At 43.8% G+C, this 19902-nt stretch overlaps 1 protein-coding gene across 2 annotated transcripts in view; it reads right to left on the bottom strand.

The window, feature by feature from the left end:
• Nucleotides 1–7918: 7918 nt before the first annotated feature.
• NDFIP1 (Nedd4 family interacting protein 1) overlaps nucleotides 7919–19902 on the bottom strand; it is a 56972-nt gene continuing 44988 nt past the window's right edge. The window contains exon 8 of one of the 2 annotated variants that reach the window (XM_060240528.1): nucleotides 7919–8449. The gene's annotated coding sequence lies outside the window, so the exon portion shown is untranslated. The remainder of the gene's footprint in view (nucleotides 8450–19902) is intronic. The other variant, XM_060240525.1, reaches the window with a different exon arrangement.

Raw genomic sequence — 19902 nt, 5'->3', positions numbered from 1 at the left:
GCCTACAAGCTAGGCTTCAGCAGTATGTCGATCGGGAACTGCCAGAAATTCAAGCTGTGTTTCGACAAAGTAGAGGAATTAGAGATCAAATTGCCAACATTCGCTGGATTATGGAGAAAGCACGGGAATATCAGAAAAACATCTATTTCTGTTTCATTGACTGCGCTAAAGCCTTTGACTGTGTGGATCACAACAAACTGTGGCAAGTCCTTAAAGAGATGGGAGTACCAGACCACCTCACATGTCTCCTGAGAAACCTGTATAAGGGTCAAGAAGCAACTGTCAGAAAAGGATATGGAACAACTGATTGGTTTAGAATAGGAAAGGGAGTTCGACAAGGATGTATATTGTCACCCTGCTTATTTAATTTATATGCAGAGTACATCATGCTGAATGCTGGCCTGGATGAATCACAAGTTGGAATTAAGATTGCCAGGAAAAACATCAACAACCTCAGATATGCAGATGATACCACTCTAATGACAGAAAGTGAGGAGTTCCTAAAGAACCTCGTTGAGGGTGAAAGAGCCCAAAAATAGGCTTGAAACGCAACATTAAAAAAACTAAGATTATGGCATCTGGCCCCATCACACCTTGCCAAATAGAAGGGGAAGATATGGAAGTAGTGACAGACTTCACATTTCTGGGATCCAAGATCACTGCAGATGGTGACTGTAGCCATGAAATTAAAAGACATTTGCTCCTTGGGAGGACAGCTATGGCGAACCTGGGCAGTATAATAAAGAGTAGACACATCACCCTGCCAACAAAAGTCTGTATAGTCAAAGCAATGATATTCCCAGTAGTAATGTATGGCTGTGAGGGCTGGACCATAAGGAAGGCCGAGCGCAGAAGAATAGATGCTTTTGAGCTGTGATGCTGGAGAAGAATCTTGAGAGTCCCTTGGATGGCAAGTAGATCAAATCAGTCAGTCCTAAGGGAAATCAACCCAGACTGTTCCCTGGAAGGTCAGATGCTGAAGCTGAAGCTCAAATACTTTGGCCACCAAATGAAAAGAGAGCACTCACTGGAGAAGATCCTGATGCTGGGAAAGACAGAAGGCAAAAGAAGAAGGGGACGGAAAAAGATGAGATGGCTGGACAGCGTTACTGATGTAACAAACATAAATTTGAGCAGACTTCAAAGGATGGTGGAAAACAGGAGGACCTGGTGTGACTTTGTCCATGGGGTCACAAAGAGCTGGACTCGACTGTATGACTGAACAACAACAAGCAAATGTCAAATATGTGGCTGGTTTGTGCTTAGAGCAATGGACCTCAAAACCAGCATTTCAACTTTATCATCTTTTATTTTTCTTTACATATTTATTCTTCAATTAAGATTATAAATTTTATCCATAAAAACCCTACAAATGCCTCTCAGACAGTCCTTAAATTTGGCCCTAAATAGACCAGCTGTATGTCTTTTACCAGATGAAGCTGGGGTGTCGGTGCTGGTAACTAAAAAGGTTATCTTTCCTGTTACACAAATGCAATAAAGCAGGGGTTTGTGCTTCTATTATGTATTTAATAATGCAATTATATGACAGCAGGTCTTTGCATTTTATTGACAGAATACATAACCTTGAGGTAGGCATTGCACCATGAAATAGCACAGCCGGATAATTTAAAGGAGATTTTTAAAGCTTTCACGTCAGCCAAAATTGGCTGCCAACACAGCCCAGAGGAACGAAAAGACAATACAAATGACAATTAAAATTCAATAAAAATGTTCCTAAGAGAATTGATTCTCAGCTGCCTGCTGCCTGCCCTGCCTCTGAGGGTTTCATCACTGGCATCGGAAGCTGCAGAAGGGGATTGCGGAGCTAAAGATGGATCCCGGCATGATGGAGGGCCTTTCTTGCTATCAAAGACCCATTCCTTTCTCATGGGGATAAAAACAGACAGGGGCTCACCACCTCTAGGAACAGATATACTGAATAGGAATTGGCAGGAATCTAAAAATGCCATCTTGGTTCAGGGTGGTTCCTGCACTGAACCCCAAATTGAGCCAAAAATATCCCAAAGTGGTCAGTTGGGGTCCTCCCTTCTCCCAGAAAGGGTTAAATGGCTAGAAGCCATTTAATCTATCTGTTTTGGGGGTGAAACTGATGGGTTTAATGGTTCACAGCTCATCTATTAGGTTTAAATGTCCCCGACAGCCAAACTAAACCAGACAAAGGTACAGTAAATGTTCGCAGAAGTCGCCTTCCCCGAACATTGGTTTTGGGGCTCCAAACCAGGTCAAGTTTGTGACTAACTCTGGCTTGTGAACTGGTTCATGCTCATCCCTAGCTTTGAACTCAGGGTTGGACATGAGGCTATGGAAACCTTCCTCACAGGGAAGATAAAATGAGAAAGGACACAAAGCATGCTGTCCTGAGCTTCTTGAAGGAAGGGAGGGGGAATAGAAACGTGATGTTGGTGTACTTGAGAATTCCATGACTATCTGTCATTCACAGCTCTGACACTGGATGTTCTTGTTTGTGGCTTTTGTCACACACTCATCATGCCTAGTCTAAAAAAATGTGCTTGAAAAACTTAATTAAAAATGGGGCCAGGTCAAATCCCGATGGCTTGAAATGAGGAAAAGCTCGTTATGGTCCACTCCATAGTCAGAAATATCTCAGGGCCAAACTCAAGGACCATTGTGAGGCCCCACCTTCATACAGTGCACCAGTTCTGCAAGCCAACTCAATCTTATGCAATTGGGAAGGATATGACTGGCTCCACCATCTTTAGGCACCAGAGAAATATAAATTTGCATGCCCAAAACACACCGGTGATGTCTCCAGTAGGAATTCTCACAGGACAGATTTACCTTATCTTGTGAGAGCATCCTAAGTGTGGCGCATACACACCAGTCATACCCATCAGGCTGCTTAGGACAAGGATATGGTCAAAGATGGCCATTATCAAAATGTTCCATGACTGGGGGGTAAAGGACAGACAGATCAAACTATCTCTCGCTTGAGTATGCAATAAAGAGCTAGTCCACACAATAGTTTATTCAATAATATGTGTCATGTTTGGTTGGTGGCAACATCATTTGCACACTGTGAATTGCATCAACAGTGAGCTCCCAGTGTTAGGCAAGGCAATTTCAATGAAAATGAAATGCATCTCAAAGTATGCAAGTTACGACTGTCAACAACTGAATGAATTGATCGATCTTGGGACTGGGTCTTCTTTTGAACTGGTCCCTCTTTATAAAACCCTCACCATTTTTCTGTTGTGTACACAAATCAACATGACAGATTTACACTGCAATACATCTCATGAAATGAACTCGTCTCATGAAAGCTGGAATAAATTTTGTTAGTCTTTAATGTGTCATTGGACTAGTTTAATTTAACTGTTAAATTTGTGATCTTCTAGCTCACACTATACTTGAGAATAGGCAACTGGGTTCACGCAATTGGGGGGGAAATGCGGACTACGCCATACGATTGGTATTCTGAAAACAGGGCAACACCACATTGGTCACCGATATGCCAGTCCTTTTTATAAACTTCCTTTGTACTTGAAGCATATGAATTTCTGAATTACCCAAATCTTCAGCTACAGTGGAAAACTGCCTGAAGAAAAAAATATTCTGCCCTTTTAATACAGGTTTAGTGTGTGAAAATGGGCAGATGAAGCTTTTCATGGCATGGAGGTAAACAGCATCAACACCCACAAGCCTCTCACTAAGGAAATAAGACTTTTCCCCCTCCAAGTTGCTGGCAACACTACATTCACCCCTTGGAACCAAAAGCTTTGCCATGCTGTAGAATTTGAGCTAATGTATGGTTTGAGGTAGGAAAGCCAATGGCTGCAAACATCTCAAAATTCAATTAGTGCAATACGTTTTATTATGTATATTTTCTATTATAAACTTGGGGGGGGGGGGTAAAGAGAAAAAAAGGATTTTCCAAAGAGAGTATTGTAACTTTTTTTTTTTGAGACTTCATTGTGCCAAAATGTAAAATACTGAAATATTTTTAAAAAGTAATCAGGAGGTTCACCTTTAACTTATGTCTCTACAAATAAGGCCAGGACTCATCTGAATAGGGCTGGGTTGCAGCGTGGGCTCAAGAGAGGTTTAGAGGAGGCCTCCCCCTCCTTTGCTTAATGGTTGCAAAAGTGGGAGCCTCAAGCGACCACTCTGGCTGGCCCCATGTCATCCGGAAGGGCCAGCCTGGTTTGATGTTGCAAGTTTTGGTGGGCTCTACACAGGGCTGATGCAGAGCCTGCCCGAAGCTATTTAAATTGTGCAGCCTGTTGGTGCCAGCAGCACAATTCTCATTGGATTCCCACCCATAATCCCCTTTTTTAGGGTTCTCGGGATATATATACTTTGGCTGTCACAGCTGATGGCTTTGTGTATCTGGTCTGGGTGGATTCTTTTGGGGGAGATGGGCCTATGTATCCACGTCCCCCACTCCAGCTCACCCTGTGTATCAAATTGGTATCACTTAGCAATAGCCACCCTTGTGTTACAAATAATCTGTCACGCCCAGCTTTTTCCCAGCAGGCAGGCTGAGGAATGTTTTTAATTGAGCAGCTAGTGGGTTGCTTGGTTTTCCAAGATTTGCCCCCAAGCTTTGCTAATACTCCTTGGTTTGTGATCAATAAAAGCTGTGGCCTGGCTTTTATTCCAAAATGTTGTGTGGTGTGTTTTGTGTTTCTCCGCAAGGCCTCTTCTTACAAAACCCTGAGCTTGCAATCACTAGCTCTTCTTTCTTTCATACAAAGAAAGAAGACCATGTATAATTCATAGAAACTGAAATCTAAATGTAAACTTTCATTGGAACTTTTTTGGCTGACTTTTATGTGTCCCTTTGCTATTCTGTTATAGTGCTCAGATGCGAATTTGGCTTTCCTCCAACACCTGCAGCCCTGTCCTCCACGCTCAGATGTGCCTGACTCCAATGCTTAGATGTGCCTTACTCTTTACATGGGAGTTGCTAATGTTTTTGTTAGTTCCAAATTTCAAAGACAAAGTCAAGAAGTTCACCTGGGGGGGGGGGGGGGGGGGAGAAAGATTCAAAAGAAAAATTCTAATGAAAAGAAAGCAAAATAATAAACTCAAGCACCAAACTAGTTTGGGATCACTTGTCTCTAGACCATCTCAATTGCTTGCTTAAAGGCAAATAATGATTTATTTGGTTTATGAAAGGCTTAAATAATCCTTTCCTGACACCAAGGAAGTAGGGAGTCAGAAATTCCTCAGTTGTAAATCTTTTTTAAAAAACTGTTTAAAGAAGATTTTTCTCCTCAGAATCTCTCTTTTGCAAGACCTTGCTTCTCTTTTTGCAAAGAACTCAAGGAATGTGATAAGCAGAGCTTTAGGGGGAAATGCTTACTAACATGAGCAGCATCAGGAAATGGCTGGATCATCATTCCTTCCTCCCCATGTTCCACCTTGAAGTCAATTTGCTCTTGGAGTCCTGGGGCTGAAAAAAGCCAGACACATCTCTGGAAAACTAACATAAGAGCAAGGAAGGTTTTTCGGGGGTTTTTAGCAGGAACGCACAGGAATGCAGTTCCAGCTGGCTTAGTGTCAAGGGGTGTGGCATAATATGCAAATGAGCTCCTGCTGGACTTTTTCTACAAAAAGCCCTGTGTGGAACAATGGTGATGTCAGGGGTTGTGGCCTAATATGTGAATGAGTTCCGGCTGGGTTTTTTCTAGGAAAAAAGCCCTGGGACCAAGTGATCAACCAACCACTAAAGTTCTCAGCAAAACCCAGAACCGTGATCAGCTACTCAGACCCACCTTTACATTTACACCTTTAGACTGGGCTTTATTTTGCTGGAAAAAAGAAATCCCAATTACAGGTTTACCTGCAAGTATTTGAAAATCCTAAAAAATTTAAAAACACATTATTCTCTTTAACAGCCAATTCTAGTTGGGGAGAGGGGTTGGATGTGATACCAGTCTATGACATACTTAAAAAAAAAAAAAAACCACAACGGGCATCTTTCCCACATCAGTTTCTGTACAAAAAGGGGAATAAAATATTCAACGAAAAGATTAACATAAAGAGAATTCAAAGGCTTGCAGAACTCTTAAGCATCATCGAAGCATTTATGTGACCACTACATGGGAAACTTGGTACCGTACTTAAAAAAAGAAATGGCCTGTGACTCAAAGTTAAAGTAGTGGAAGATGAGGAAATGTTCCATTTTTTTCTGTTTTCTAAGAATATTCACAAGTTATTACTGAGCTTTTTAAAATGCAAATATGAAGGAGTAATATTTTACTACGAAACTCCTCTGAAGTTGTAAATAATCAGCACCTCTTTGCCAACGGAAAGCCTACCTTCTCTCCAGTACCCCATCAAGACAGTCAAATATCACCATTATCAGGTGTGCTTCTTTTAAACTTCTCAGGAAATGACCAGTGAAAGAGGGGATCTGAGACTTCTTTGAAAAACTATAAAGCTGTAGATTTCCCCCAAAGCATAAATGATTTGCTTAAAATAAAACCCTCAAAAACCACATTATGTTAAATGTTTTTAAAAGAAAGCTGAGCTTTTAAATCCCAGTGTTACTGAAAGTGGTACTTTTCCCTAGTGTTTTGTTAGGAGAAAAGCTACCCTGTCCCCAAAAAGTTTGCTGTGAAAAACTCACATGATCAAATTATTCATTACCGTTTACACAATGAATTAAGTTTTAAGTTCATTTTAAGTGATAGCAAGCAATAGCTTTAAAGCAATACAATAAAATGGGAAGGGATAGCAACCTGACTGATTGAGTTGTGAACTCATATTGTGAACACAAGTTACAATAACACTTGTGACCTACTAACTTACAATAAAATCTTTAAATTGCGAAGTCCTAGATGTGACTTATCACTTAGATAGAAATGCCATACCTATCAATGTGCTAGAAACATAGAAGGACATCACAGAGTACACTGCAGAAAAAAGTATGGGACAAAGTTTGGCATAATTGGTTGAGGAAATACAAGCATCCTCATAGGGTGTGCTGAAATCAGGATAACATAATTTAAGTCCTCAAAATAAGGGGCAACAAAGTGTCAGTAACAACAGATGAATCCACTGTATCTCTCCTTCGGTGGAAGAATACCAATGGCATATCCCCACCAGTACTGCCTTCATAGAGGCCGTCACTTGATTTGGCTCCATGTTTAATCAACAAGATCAGGAAGGAATTTGTGAAGAGCTCTTTAGGAAGACCCAGTGCTTCTAGATAGCATTCTATTAGGGTGTTAAGCTAGTGCCTGAGATTGGTCACCAGGCCACATCCATAAGCAGATTAGGACAATGGAGCACTGGAATGACTTCTACAACAGGAGAAGGCATGCCATAAAGAACAACAACAACAAAAATACAGTTCTTCTGATGGCCTCCATTAGATACAAAAACTATTAATGATATGACCACTGGAATAATCACGAGATTATCATTTGGTCCCAGCATCGTATGTGCACGATTTGGTAGTCATGATTTGCTCTGTTAAAAAAAGAAGTTACATTAAGAAACAAACAGGTCCCTATGTGTGTGGGGGGGGGGTACCTACTCATATGTGGCATTTATTAACATTCTGCTATATTTACAGTTTTAACATACTAAAACTCTGAATTACTATTTTGCAGAAAGAACAGAAGTGGACATTTTTTGTGAACTGCACCAAAATTAGAAAAAGCAGAAGTACAGGTATGTTACGGACTACCTCCGGAGTCCTAACATCAACACAAATGGTGGTGCATACTTATTTTACACAATGCAGAATCAAAATCTTTTCATTTGACACCACCAACGTTAGGATCCCTATTCAAAATCCATGGCCTTTAAGTAATATGTACTGCAAAGTTAAGAATGCATACTACCAAAACATTTAATACTTGCGCCACCTTCTTAGCAACATTCTTTCAGGACCAAAAATTTAAAAACATTCATATTGTGCATGTAAGTTTTACTTCCAGGTTGTTTTCAATTTATTTTAACAACAGATACACACTATGTGCAGAAATACAGTCAAAACAATTTTCTAAAGTTCTGAAAACATCCCTTCACAATGGCCAGCATTATTACATATCTTACCAGAACATATTGAAAGTTCATTTTTTAAGGAAAACAAAAAGCAAGACTGACCCCTTCTGGGCTACAGGGCAATAGCTCATGCTATTTAAATGACTACAAATACTATATAAGGCTTTATTAGTAACATCACAGACTTGATTGCAAGAGCCATTTCAAACATTAGCCACTAATGATTCAATCAATGATTACAGGAGTTCTGCGTTAAACTATTAAAATTTTACATCTAGAAACAAATAGAAAGAAATGTTTCTCTTTTTTCAACAGTACTTTATTTCTTTTAAAGCAGGTGATTATTTTTCTTCTTCTGTGTTCAGAATCTTGATTCGGTTCCTGCAGCTGTCCACTTACTATTTGAGGGAGGATTCAATACAGGAAGATGTTGCCAGAAAACATCTGTCTGAGAAGGATACGAAAACAGCAAAGTACAGTTAGAGCTGTTATTTTAGCTAGAGAAGGATGTCACAAAGAGTTTAGGGTACAAGGGAGTTTTCTGGCATATAGAAATAATCAAAGAGGATACAATTATGTCATAATTTATGTACCTTCATGTCCCGAGTCCTCCAGTACAGCCCAGTTACTTTTTTCTTATTCATTTTATTGTTCTCCCATCCCTTTACACTTGTGTTTCACACACAAAAATTTATCAATAAAATTTTTTCCAGCGTCACAAAGGTAAAGGGTAAAAATGAACAGCAAACTTATTTCCTCTTCTCTGGTTACCTGATATTAAGTTTTCACATTTTAAACTAATATAATCCCCTACCGTCTGGACTATATTATAAGTAAAATTGATCCAGTCTTTCTTTTGCTAAGACAAGTAAAACGCATGAACAAAAATGCCACCATTTGTCCTGACTGAGGATCTGTGTCTTCAATGGCTGTACAAAAGGCAGAAATTCAATTAACTGATCACAAACTCCTATACCAGTTGAATTTTGTCTGACATGTAACCTTTATTTAAAAGTTTCTGAAACAAAATTTTAATTATCCAATATAACAATAATAAATTCCAATAAAATAATTACAAATATAAAAATTAACAAATACTGTTGGATACAAATATATATCAGTACTCCTTAAAATTGTGCCTTGTACCACTACATTAGGAGCGACATCATAAAAAAAAAAACGAATTCTTACAAAATTATTTTTTAGTCACAAACAAACACAAGCCTTTATTGGCATATACCAGATTATAAAAAAAAGCAAAAAAAGAGATACAGAAATAACAAAATAAACCAGTCATATACAGCTATACATGAGACTTAATTACCAGATTCAAGGATAAACCAACCTTTTCAGTTATTTCAGATGACAAATCATTCAGAAGACCTGACCAACTTGTCATATTGAGCATAACTGGATCTAGAAACCTAAGGTGTATGGTATCATATTGGGAGCAGTAAAGAATAATACGACAACGAATCAACTTGTTTTAAATTACATGTACAAAGTCTTAATGAGAGTGGGATTTTTTAATATCTACTATATATCTTAAATATTATCCCTTTGATTTAAAGGAGTTTTTTTCACACCTTTGCCTTCACCAAGAAAGCTTTAGAAAGATTTTATTGTTCTCATCCCAGCTTTTTAAAATATAAAACTGGTGTTATTAGGTAAAAAGCTGGAAATAACCCAAATAATTATCAATGTATACATAAAGTATTTCCATGAATGAATTAATAGGCTGTTATAGCCCCACTTAAGCTAGGGTTCTAATAGTCAAATACTCCAAAACAGAACATACATTTAGTCCGTAAAATGGACTTTACTCAGTCTGTACATTACTAAAAAACATCAATGAACCACATGCCATAATTTTAGAGATAGAGTTTTTAAACCATAGTAAAAAACAGCAGGTTTAGGTTGTCCTCCTCAGGATCTGATCCTCTTCATTCTGGTTGTCATCACTCAAGAGCATTTCTTCCTCAGGGGCTAGTTTAATATCCAGTGAGATGAGCACAGCCCAATGGGATGCCTGAGGTTCTCTAGTAGAGATTCACTGCGGTAGACCTGTAGGTCTGATATAGCACTCCATTTAAACTGCACATTTGCTTTAAGGAGTTTAGAAGCTACAGGTTTTAAGGTTTTTCTTTTTTGCAAGGCTTCTGAAGAGAGATCCAATAACATTTGAACGTTTTTGCCATCATGCATTAAAGTTCATCTCCTATGGGCTTTCTGGAGAATTCTGTCTCTAGATCTTGGATACAAAAATGGTACCAAATGTCTCTGGGGTGATTCCGATGAGATCTTACAAGAGGACCTAATCGGAAGGTTTTAACTATAGCAGGGGCTACCCCATCTTCCAATTCTAGGGCTTTTCCCAGCCATGAAGAGATATGAGAGGCTAATCCCCTGCAGAGTCAATTTCCTCATCCAACTCCCGACATTTAGATTGTAGGTCCGCCATCTATTTTCTAGTACTATAATTCTGTTCATTAAATTTTTCTCTGACCTTTTCATCTGTTGAATTTGAGTTGTCAGAGTTGCTCTGATTTCATTAACATGTTCCCCACTCCTCCACTTGCAGCTGCTGGAATGACCTTGGGTCAGCCATAGCTCTGGCAGAGGTTTCCTTGAAAGGGCAGCTGCTGTGAGAGCCCTCTCCAGCCCCACCTATCTCACAGGGTGTCTGTTGTGTGTGGGGGGGAGAAGGTAGAGGAGATTGTGACCGCTCTGAGATTCAGAGTATAGGGCAGGATATAGATCCAGTATCATCATCTTCCACCATCTTAGTTGTTTCCATTAGGCTCACAGCTAGTCATTACTGGCTGGAGAGCTTCCTTCACGGATTCTTTTATAGAAGCTTTTAAGTAGGAGCGGATGTCTTCTTTCAAGTCCAAAAGGTCTTGGCGACACAGCAAAGCTGAGTCTATAGGTTTTTCTCCCAGTGTGGTTGTTAAGGACAGGTGCCATGTTGTGTTCCGCTGGGGAGCCCTGGGTCAGAAATCTCATGTATCCTGACATAAAATACACTTTCACTGAGGATGAATCTTTTTGAGTTGGTTTGTTTTCATTTTCCATATTTCTTCCCATTATTGGAGCCAATTTTTGCTGTTTGTGATTTATTTTCAAGGCATTTCAGAGGGGAATACCAAAAATCTCAGTGCCCACTCTCTATATATTTAGGACTGCTCTGCTAATTCCATCCCATATAGTTGTCTGAAGTGTGCTTTTAGCACATGAAAGCTTACATTGTGAATAAAACTTTGTTGGACTCCAACTTTGACCCAATGGAGTAAAAGTTGAACTCAACTATAAACATTTAGACGCCTCCATCTTTCAGTGTAAAACACATATCAGAGAAACAGAACCAAAGTATGATACAAATCTTTGGGAATATATTCACTTCAACACTTGATCAACTTCTACCACCAGCACTTCTTTGGAAAGAATTTGGGCTTTTTGAAGGGGCTGGTGCCAATGTATCTGTTAAAGAAGGTAAGGCATCAGAAGCAGGCCACAGAAATGCATGCACAGACTGTATCTCTCCCACCCCTTCCCAAGACCCTCTTGTGCTTAGCACTTTGCTTGGATTAGGTTTCTCTTTACTTCTGTACTAGCATTAACCACTGTTACCATCAACTAAGGCAGGGGTGTTGAACTCATTTGTTATGAGGGCTGGATCTGACATAAATGAGACCTTGTTGGGCCAGGCCATATCGGGTTGGGCTAGGCCATGTTGGGCAGGCCAGGTCAGGTGTGTACCTTATTTAAGATTAGGTAGCAGAGATATAAACTTCATAAAGAACACAAACTAAATTAATTTTTAAAAAAAGAAAAAAACTTTAAAACATGCTTAAAATGTTAGTACTCATTGGTCTTAAAGGTGCTTTCTTTGTATTTCTCCCATGGGATCCAGGGAACTGGGCAAAGGAAGCTGTGAATCTTTCCTTCTGTTCCCAGGGAGAGAGGCTTGGCTTAGTAGCTCTGCTGTGTGATTGAGAGAGCCTGGAAAAACAAGCTTTGCTTTCCCCCCTGCCTCCCCAAGGGAGGGGCCTCAGCCAGGGGAGAAAATAGAGGTATTGAGCAAGGCTTGCAAAGCAAGCTGTTATGCAGAAAGAAGAGATAGGGAGAAGGAAGCAGATGACAGCCAGTTGTTTGGGGGCCTCATACAGCCCCCAGGCCACATGTCTGACACCCCTGAACTAAAGTGTATTCATTAAACCTTAATGGCTTCCTTTTAAGCACTGTTTGGTCTCGCACCCACTTTTGAGACAGGGTGTCATGCAGAGAGAGGAACAATATTCAATTCAATCCTTAGAAGACGGAGGGAATACTGATTATGAGAGGCTTATGTGAATAGGAGGAAATGGCACTTGAGAGAGCCTTTCATTAACATACTTGGTTAAAGTTTGTGAATCCTCTTCAGTCTTTGAGAATCAGGCAAACTGGGTGGCAAACAATGCTTTCTCTCAACGGCATTTAGCTTAAAAGCTCTGTCTTTTCTTGGACCCAGCAGACCTGGCTGTGCTAATTCAAGACTGGACTGTGGGAACTTCAAGATTGGACTATGATGATCATGGGACTGCCTTTGAACTCAATATGGAAGTTGCAATTGGATCAGAATGCAGCAGCACGAATGCAGAATTGGATTAGAAGGCAGCAGAGTGATTCCTAAAGTTAAAAACCCGTCCTCTTCCTTCACCTCTAAATATGGAGGTTCCCTTTAGTAACCATCACTAGTAGCCATTGAAGGACCTATCCTCCATGAATCTTTCTATCCTCTTTTAAAAGCCATCTATGCTTGTGGCCATCACTAACTCTGCTGGTAGTTAGTGCAAATTCCACAATTTAATTACTGAGTAAAGGATTATTATCTTGTGTCTATCCTGAATCAACTGCCCATTAAATTCACTGGGTAGCCTTAGTTCTAGTATAATAGGAGTAGTTCTCTCATCCATTTCCTCTGCCTCGTGCCGTGTATGCTTATCACTTTCAGTTTTAAAAATGAAGCACTGATTGCCAGTTTGCTTCTGCATGCAATTTAAGGTGCTGGCTTTAATCTTTACAGTTCTTCATACCTTGCATGACTCTGCAGAACAGCTCCTGTTTTCAACTCAGCCATTGTTAATATTTCCAACATGCAGGACAGTAAGAACTATGAAGAGAGTCTGGTTGACAGTAGCTGTTCCTCTTTTGTGAAATAATTGTTCATAGGCAGTAACAAATACACCCATGCTCAGGTGTGCAGGGAATCGGGCTAAGGTATTCAAATGATCCTCAGAGATCAGAGTGATGCCAAGAATGGACTGAGTGCCTGTACTGTAACAACACAGAGCAATTTTATGCCTTGTTTTGATTTTTTGTATGACTGTGCTAAGATTTAGATGCTTTATGATTTTGAAGTCCTGTAATCCACAAAAAATATAAATATTTTTAAATAAAGAAATAAATTAATCTTGGGTTTGAAGCTCGGGTTATGAAAGCATCCTTCTTCAAAAGACAGAAAGCATTTGTCTGCCCCAGGAAGTGTGCAATCCTGCAGCTGGCTCCCGATCTTTTAACTATGGTTAAGGGTTATGACTGCACTGGGTCATGGTTTCTCACACAGAAGAACAAAGGTACAATTTTATGTATACTCAGGTTGAAAGTCTCATTGAATGCAGTCAGGCTTGTCTTCTTGTACCAAAAATAAGAAAGAATCACAAGGAACCAAGTAGCTCCTACTTAAAAAAAAAAGCTAAAATCACTTAAGGAATGTAACAAAAATGTAATTACAAGTCCCAGCATAAACAACTGAGTAATCTGTTTGTGCCTATGGCCTTTTTGCACTAGCACTAAAAGAGACTTAAAATCAGGTTTGCATTTCAGTGTAAAATTAAGATCCAGGACTACAGAGGACACCACAAACCATGCTAAGGAAGTAAAGAACCCTAACCACAGAATATTACTTTTTAAAATAGCTTTTTCCAGTTCAAGTATTCTACTGTGGTCAGTGCCAGCTGCATTTCTGACATGGTCTATGTCGTGATGGGTTGTTTTTTTTTAAGAACTTTGTCATTGTTAAATAAGTCTTCAATCTGTGGGTGGTCTAGCTATGCATTTCATCAACTTTTGGAAGGAAAAGCAAGCCTTTTACAGCTCGTGTGGTTACTGGCTTGTTTAAAAGAAAAGCGGAAAAAGAAAACTAAAAACAGGTTGCTTACCTGTAACTGATGATCTTCGAGTGGTCATCTGTGCAGTCACACACATGGGTCTTGCCGCAGGCAATGAATCCATTCCTCGGAGTTCCAATAGCTCGCCTATAGCGCTTTTGGCGCGCTCCCCTCCCGCCCTGGGGAGCAGGCAGCGACCGCGCATGCCTGGAGCGGGGGGGGGGGGAGCGCCCATTCCACTCAGTTTCTTCCAGCCGCCGTTGGCACTGACACTATACAAGGTTAAGCAACAATTACAAGAGGCCAGCAGCGGGGAAGGCTGGGTGGGCGTGTGTGACTGCACAGATGACCACTCGAAGATCATCAGTTACAGGTAAGCAACCTGTTTATCTTCTTCGTGGTCTCTGTGCAGTCCCACACATGGGTGACTAGCCAGCTGAGTAACCTGGAGGAGGGTGCTGGTAAAAGAAGATAGTTAGTCACATAAGAAAACACATCATAATCCAAGACCTAGAGGCAGGAGCCAAAAACACTCACCATACTTCAGTGGAAGATGGACCGGAGGACTGCTTGGCCGAAGGAGGCGTCCCGTCTCGCACGAACGTCCAAAGCATAATGGGAGACGAACGTGGAAGGAGAGGACCACGATGCAGCCGCACAAATGTCCTCTAGAGAGACGCCTTGTAGAAAGGCCGAAGACGTCGAGACCGCTCTAGTAGAGTGAGCCTTAAGGCCTTCGGGAGGAGGCTGTTTAGCCAGTTCGTAACACAACCTGATGGCACTAACTACCCATTTGGATAGTCTCTGGGTAGAAATTTTGTGTCCCTTGCGAGGTTTGCCGTAGGCCACAAACAGGTTAGGGTCCTTACGGAAAGGTTGTGTGCGATTGAGATAGAAGGCTAACGCCCTTCTGACATCCAGAGAATGCAGCGCTCGCTGCCCCTGGTCCGATGGGTTAGGGAAAAACGTTGGTAGCGAAGTTGAAGTAGACAAATGAAACTTGGAGACAACTTTAGGGAGGAATGTAGGATCCGGTCGCAAGACAACCTTGTCCCTGTGAAAGATGGTGTAGGGAGGGTCATGTCGGAAGGCACATAAGTCACTTGCCCGCTTACCAGAGGTAAGGGCTATTAGCAATGCTGTCTTCCAGGAAAGAAGGTTGAGCTGTATTGTCGCCATGGGTTCAAAGGGGGTCTTCATTAGACAGGAAAGAACAAGGGATAAACTCCACGTTGGGACGAACGGTTTAACAGGTGGATGTAGGTGCAGCATTCCCTTGAGGAAGGATTTGGATAAGGGGTGAGAAAAAACCGTCTTGCCATCAATGGTGTCATGGAATGCCGAGATGGCAGAGAGGTGCACTTTAAGTGAAGAGTAGCACAGGCCTGATTTCTGCAGGGATAGGAGATAATCTAGAATCAGGTTTAGAGGTGTTACTTCAGGTGTTAGATGATAGGATGCGACGAAGGAGCAGAAGCGCTTCCATTTGCGTTGGTACGAAAGTCTGGTGGAAGGCTTTCTTGCATTGAGAAGGACATTGGTTACTTCGGTGGAAAAGCAGGCGAGTGTATCCTCCAGGCAGTGAGGGCCAGAACCCGAGGGTTGTGATGAAGTATCTGGCCGTTCGCCTGCGATAGGAGGTCTCCCACGATCGGGAGGCGGCGGTAAGTGTGTTGTGACATTTGCAGAAGTCTGGTGAACCACGGTTGCCGCGGCCACCACGGTGCGATAAGGATGCAGTCCGTGCCATCCCGTGCAACCTTTGTCAACACCCGTGTCAGTAGGGGGGTTGGTGGAAAAATGTAGTGGAGGGGACCCCTCCAGAGATGTAGGAAGGCATCGTTGCCCTTCCTGCAGTAGAAGCGATGACATTTGGCATTGTCCCTGGAGGCAAAGACGTCCACTTTGGGAGTGCCGAAGCACCTGAAGATCCGACGAAGGTAGGTCAGATTGATGGACCATTCGTGGTCGTCTATGCGTAGTCTGCTTAGTGAGTCGGCCAGCACATTCTCGACACCTGGGAGGTGGATGGCAGTCATGTGGATGTTGTGTTTGATACACCATTCCCAGAGCAGTATAGCTATGCGGCACAGTCGAAGAGATCTGGTGCCTCCCTGCTTGTTTACATAGAAGACTGTTGCCATATTGTCTGTGGAGATCTGGATGTGGCGACCCCCGATAAGAGGGAGGAAGGATTGGAGAGCTCTGTGTACAGCAATCAGTTCTAAACAGTTTATGTGCAAGGTCCTCTCCTGAGGAGTCCAGAGACCTCTGACAGTCCTGCCTTCTAAGTGGGCTCCCCAGCCCCACATGGAGGCATCTGTTGTCACGGTAGCCGTTGGAGTAGTTGGTAGGAACGGCATGCCCTCGAGGAGGTTGTCGAGGACGGTCCACCAAGTGAGAGAGAGAAGGACTCTCCTGGGGACGGTGAGCAGGGTGCTCTGAGGTTGCACATGAGGACGGTAGGCACGTACGAACCAGAGCTGAAGTGGTCTCATTCGTAACCTTGCGAAGCGGAGGACTGCTGTAGTAGCGGCCATGAGACCTAGAAGGCGCTGAATAGTTAGGGCCGGTTGGATGGGTTGTAGCTGGACCAGCCTGGCAAGGCTGATGATTCCTTCCTCTGGGAGGAAGGCACGGTGTATAGAGGTGTGGAGATGGGCCCCTATGAAGCTGAGATGCTGAGTGGGGGTGAAGTGCGATTTGGTGACATTCACCCTCAAGCCGAGAGAAGACAGGAGGAGAAGTGCTGCGTGGAGATTGGACTCGAGCTGATTTGGTGTTGGTGCAATGAGGAGCCAGTCGTCTATGTAAGGGAAGACTGTGATGTTTCGGATCCGTAGAGCAGCTGCCACCACCGCCATGCACTTGGTGAAAACCCTGGGTGCAGTGGAGAGGCCGAATGGTAGAGAAACGTACTGGTAATGATGTTGGCCCATCGCAAACCGGAGATATCTGCGATGTTGAGGTCGGATAGTCACATGGAAGTAAGCGTCCTGAAGATCTAGGGAAGCCATCCAGGAATTCTTTGGAATCAAGGGCAAGATGGACTGCAGCGAGATCATTCTGAACTTCCTGTACTGGATAAATTTGTTTAGCTTCCGAAGATCTAGAATAGGACGCTTGCCTCCATCCCTCTTGGGGACCAGGAAGTACCTTGAGTAGAACCCCGTTCCCCGATGTTGGGGGGGAACAGGTTCTATGGCCTTTTTCTGAAGCAAGTCCAGAATCTCCTGATGGAGGTGGTGGGATGGAGGGGTAGTGACAAAGTAGTGGTGGCGGGGTAGTGAAGCGAACTCGAGTGCGTACCCCAGGCGTACGATGGTGAGTACCCAGGAGTCGGTTGTAATTGAACTCCAAGTCCTGTAGAATGGGGAGAGACGCGTGGGGTAGGGTGACTGTGTGGGGAAGTCAAAGAGACTGCTTGTTAGGGGGGGATGCTTTTTTGGGCTGTTGAGAGCGCTGCCTTTGATGGAAAGAAGGCTTTTGTTGTGCAGGTCTTCTCTTCCAATATTCGGTCTGCTTAGGAGAACGTTGGCGTCTTTGGAAAGATGGTTTCCAAGGTTGTTTGCGAATGAACGGTTGCGAAGCTGGTTGGGATACTCCTAGGCGCTTAGCCCTTTTACGACCGTCGTCAACGGAAGACAAGACCTCATCAGTAGAGGCATGAAAGAGGCCCAGGCCGTCGAAGGGAAGATCCTCTATCTTCTGCTTGATGTCGGGTTGAAGATTGGTGGATCTTAGCCAAGCATGACGACGCAAGGCAACTGAGGAGGCGAAGACGCGGGAGGAACAGGAGACCGCATGGCGAATTGAATTGATTTGTTGTTTGGAGACCCTTGAGAGTTCAGAAACCAGGGTTGAGGCTGTTCTCTGAGAGGAATCAGGAAGCGAAGGTATCAGTGGTGCGAATTGGTTCGCCAGATTAAAAGTATAAGCAGCGAAGTAAGCTAGGTAATTGTTCAGCTTCGAGTTGGTGGAGGCTAGTGTGAAGATTTTCCGTGCCAATGTGTCTAATTTTCTTCCCTCACGATCCGGAGGTGTGGGATGTCTGGAGGGTTTGGTCTTCATGGCCGAATGAACAATAATAGAGTTCGGAGCCGGATGTGAGGCTAGGAACTTAGCATCGGGGGCATGGACTCGATAGAGGGAGTCCAGCCTCTTTGAAGTGGGGGGTACTGAGGCAGGTTTGTCCCAAGCCTCCTGAAGACCCTCCAAGTGCACAGGTAGCATAGGAAGCAAGGACCCGGGCGGAAAGTCTGACTGCACCAAGTCATGTACCATGTCCGACACCTTGGGGGAGTCCGCCTGGAGCGGTATTTTCAGTGCCTCCGCCATAGAAGTAATTAAGTTGAGGTATGCCTTGGATGCATCCGAAGGAGAGAGCCGGAGCTGTTGCGCAGGGTCGGAAGGAAGAGATGGAGAATGGTCTTCCGAATCCGAAGAGTCTGGGGACTCCCTGCCCGAAGAAGAGGCCGCCGTGGAGGGAGAGGGTGGAGGAATGATCGGCTCCGAGATGGGAGCTGTAGGCTCCGAAGTCTTGGGAGGAGACCGAAGTCGAGAATCCGGGGCCACGGATACAGTGGCAGAAGTAGTACGAGGTTTTGCCGCGTCTCGGTACCGAGGGTGCTCCCGGCGTTGATGCGAGGGGCCAGCCTCTTGCTCCGATGATAGGAGGCGGTTAAGGAGTCTGGGTGAGTACTCGAAATGGCTTCGAGGGTCACGGAGTCGAGAGGGGCGGTCGAAATGGAGGTGAGGTGAGTCTTCGCGTCGGGTCGAGCGCGCGTAACGAGGCCGAGGCGAACCTCCATAACGGATTCGTGGAGTAGCGGCATCACGATGGAAGTAAGAGTCTGACTCCTGGTATCTATGATGAACATCCCAATCGGAGTGGGAACCGGAATGGTGACGAACCCGGCCCTGTCTAGGTGAGGGCGATCTGGAGAGAGGAGAGTATTCATATCGCCGTCTGGTGTAATAATCTTGCTGTTCAAAATAGACGGAGGAACCGGAGTCGTGGCGGCTACGCGGTGAGCGCGATCGGATTCGAATCCGATGGGAGGAGACTTGAGTTGCCGATTCACGATACAGCGGGGAGACTGCAACATCGTGGAAGGAGTCAGGTCGTAGAGATGAACGTAGGTAGGCCTGTGTCGGGTCGGTGGTACGGTCGGGTTCAAGGATCTCAGACGGTACCACGCTGTGGACTGAGGGCGATCGAGATCGAATCGGAATCACCTCCACGGCTGTGGAGGTGTGAGGTGTAAGCCGAGGCATGTCGGTGATGACGTCAACCGGGGTCGACAATTCGGGCGGCAGGAGTGGTTGAGCTGAACTCGATTGAGCAGTCGAGGCCATGGTGGTACGGGGCTTTATGGGCGCCGAGTCCGCCGATTCGGAATGCAGGGTCGATTCGGAATGGTGAGGTTTCTTAGGCGCCGAATCCGAGTGTCGAGGCTTCTTAGGCGCCGACTCCGACTCGGAATGACGCAGTTTTTTCAAAGACTTGTGGCCGGTTTCGGCGTGCTTCGAAGGTCGTTTCCCGGACTTGTGCGTCTTTTGAGACTGAGGCGCGGCCTGGGAAGCCGAATCTCCCGCTCGGAGTGGGGGAGGCGGCGGATCGGAAGTGGGCATAGCCCGCAAGGACCGTTCTAAAAGGAAAGCCTGTAGTCGTGCGGCACGGTTCTTGCGTGCCTGCTTGCCGAAGTTCGCACAATGCGGGCAAGCGTCGACTCGATGTCCTTCCCCGAGG

The sequence above is a fragment of the Heteronotia binoei genome, chromosome 5, assembly GCF_032191835.1.
Source record: "Heteronotia binoei isolate CCM8104 ecotype False Entrance Well chromosome 5, APGP_CSIRO_Hbin_v1, whole genome shotgun sequence".
Classification (NCBI taxonomy): Eukaryota; Metazoa; Chordata; class Lepidosauria; order Squamata; family Gekkonidae; genus Heteronotia; species Heteronotia binoei.
The sequence above is the reverse complement of the archived record's forward strand: the minus strand, read 5'-3'. Positions and strand labels throughout refer to the sequence as shown.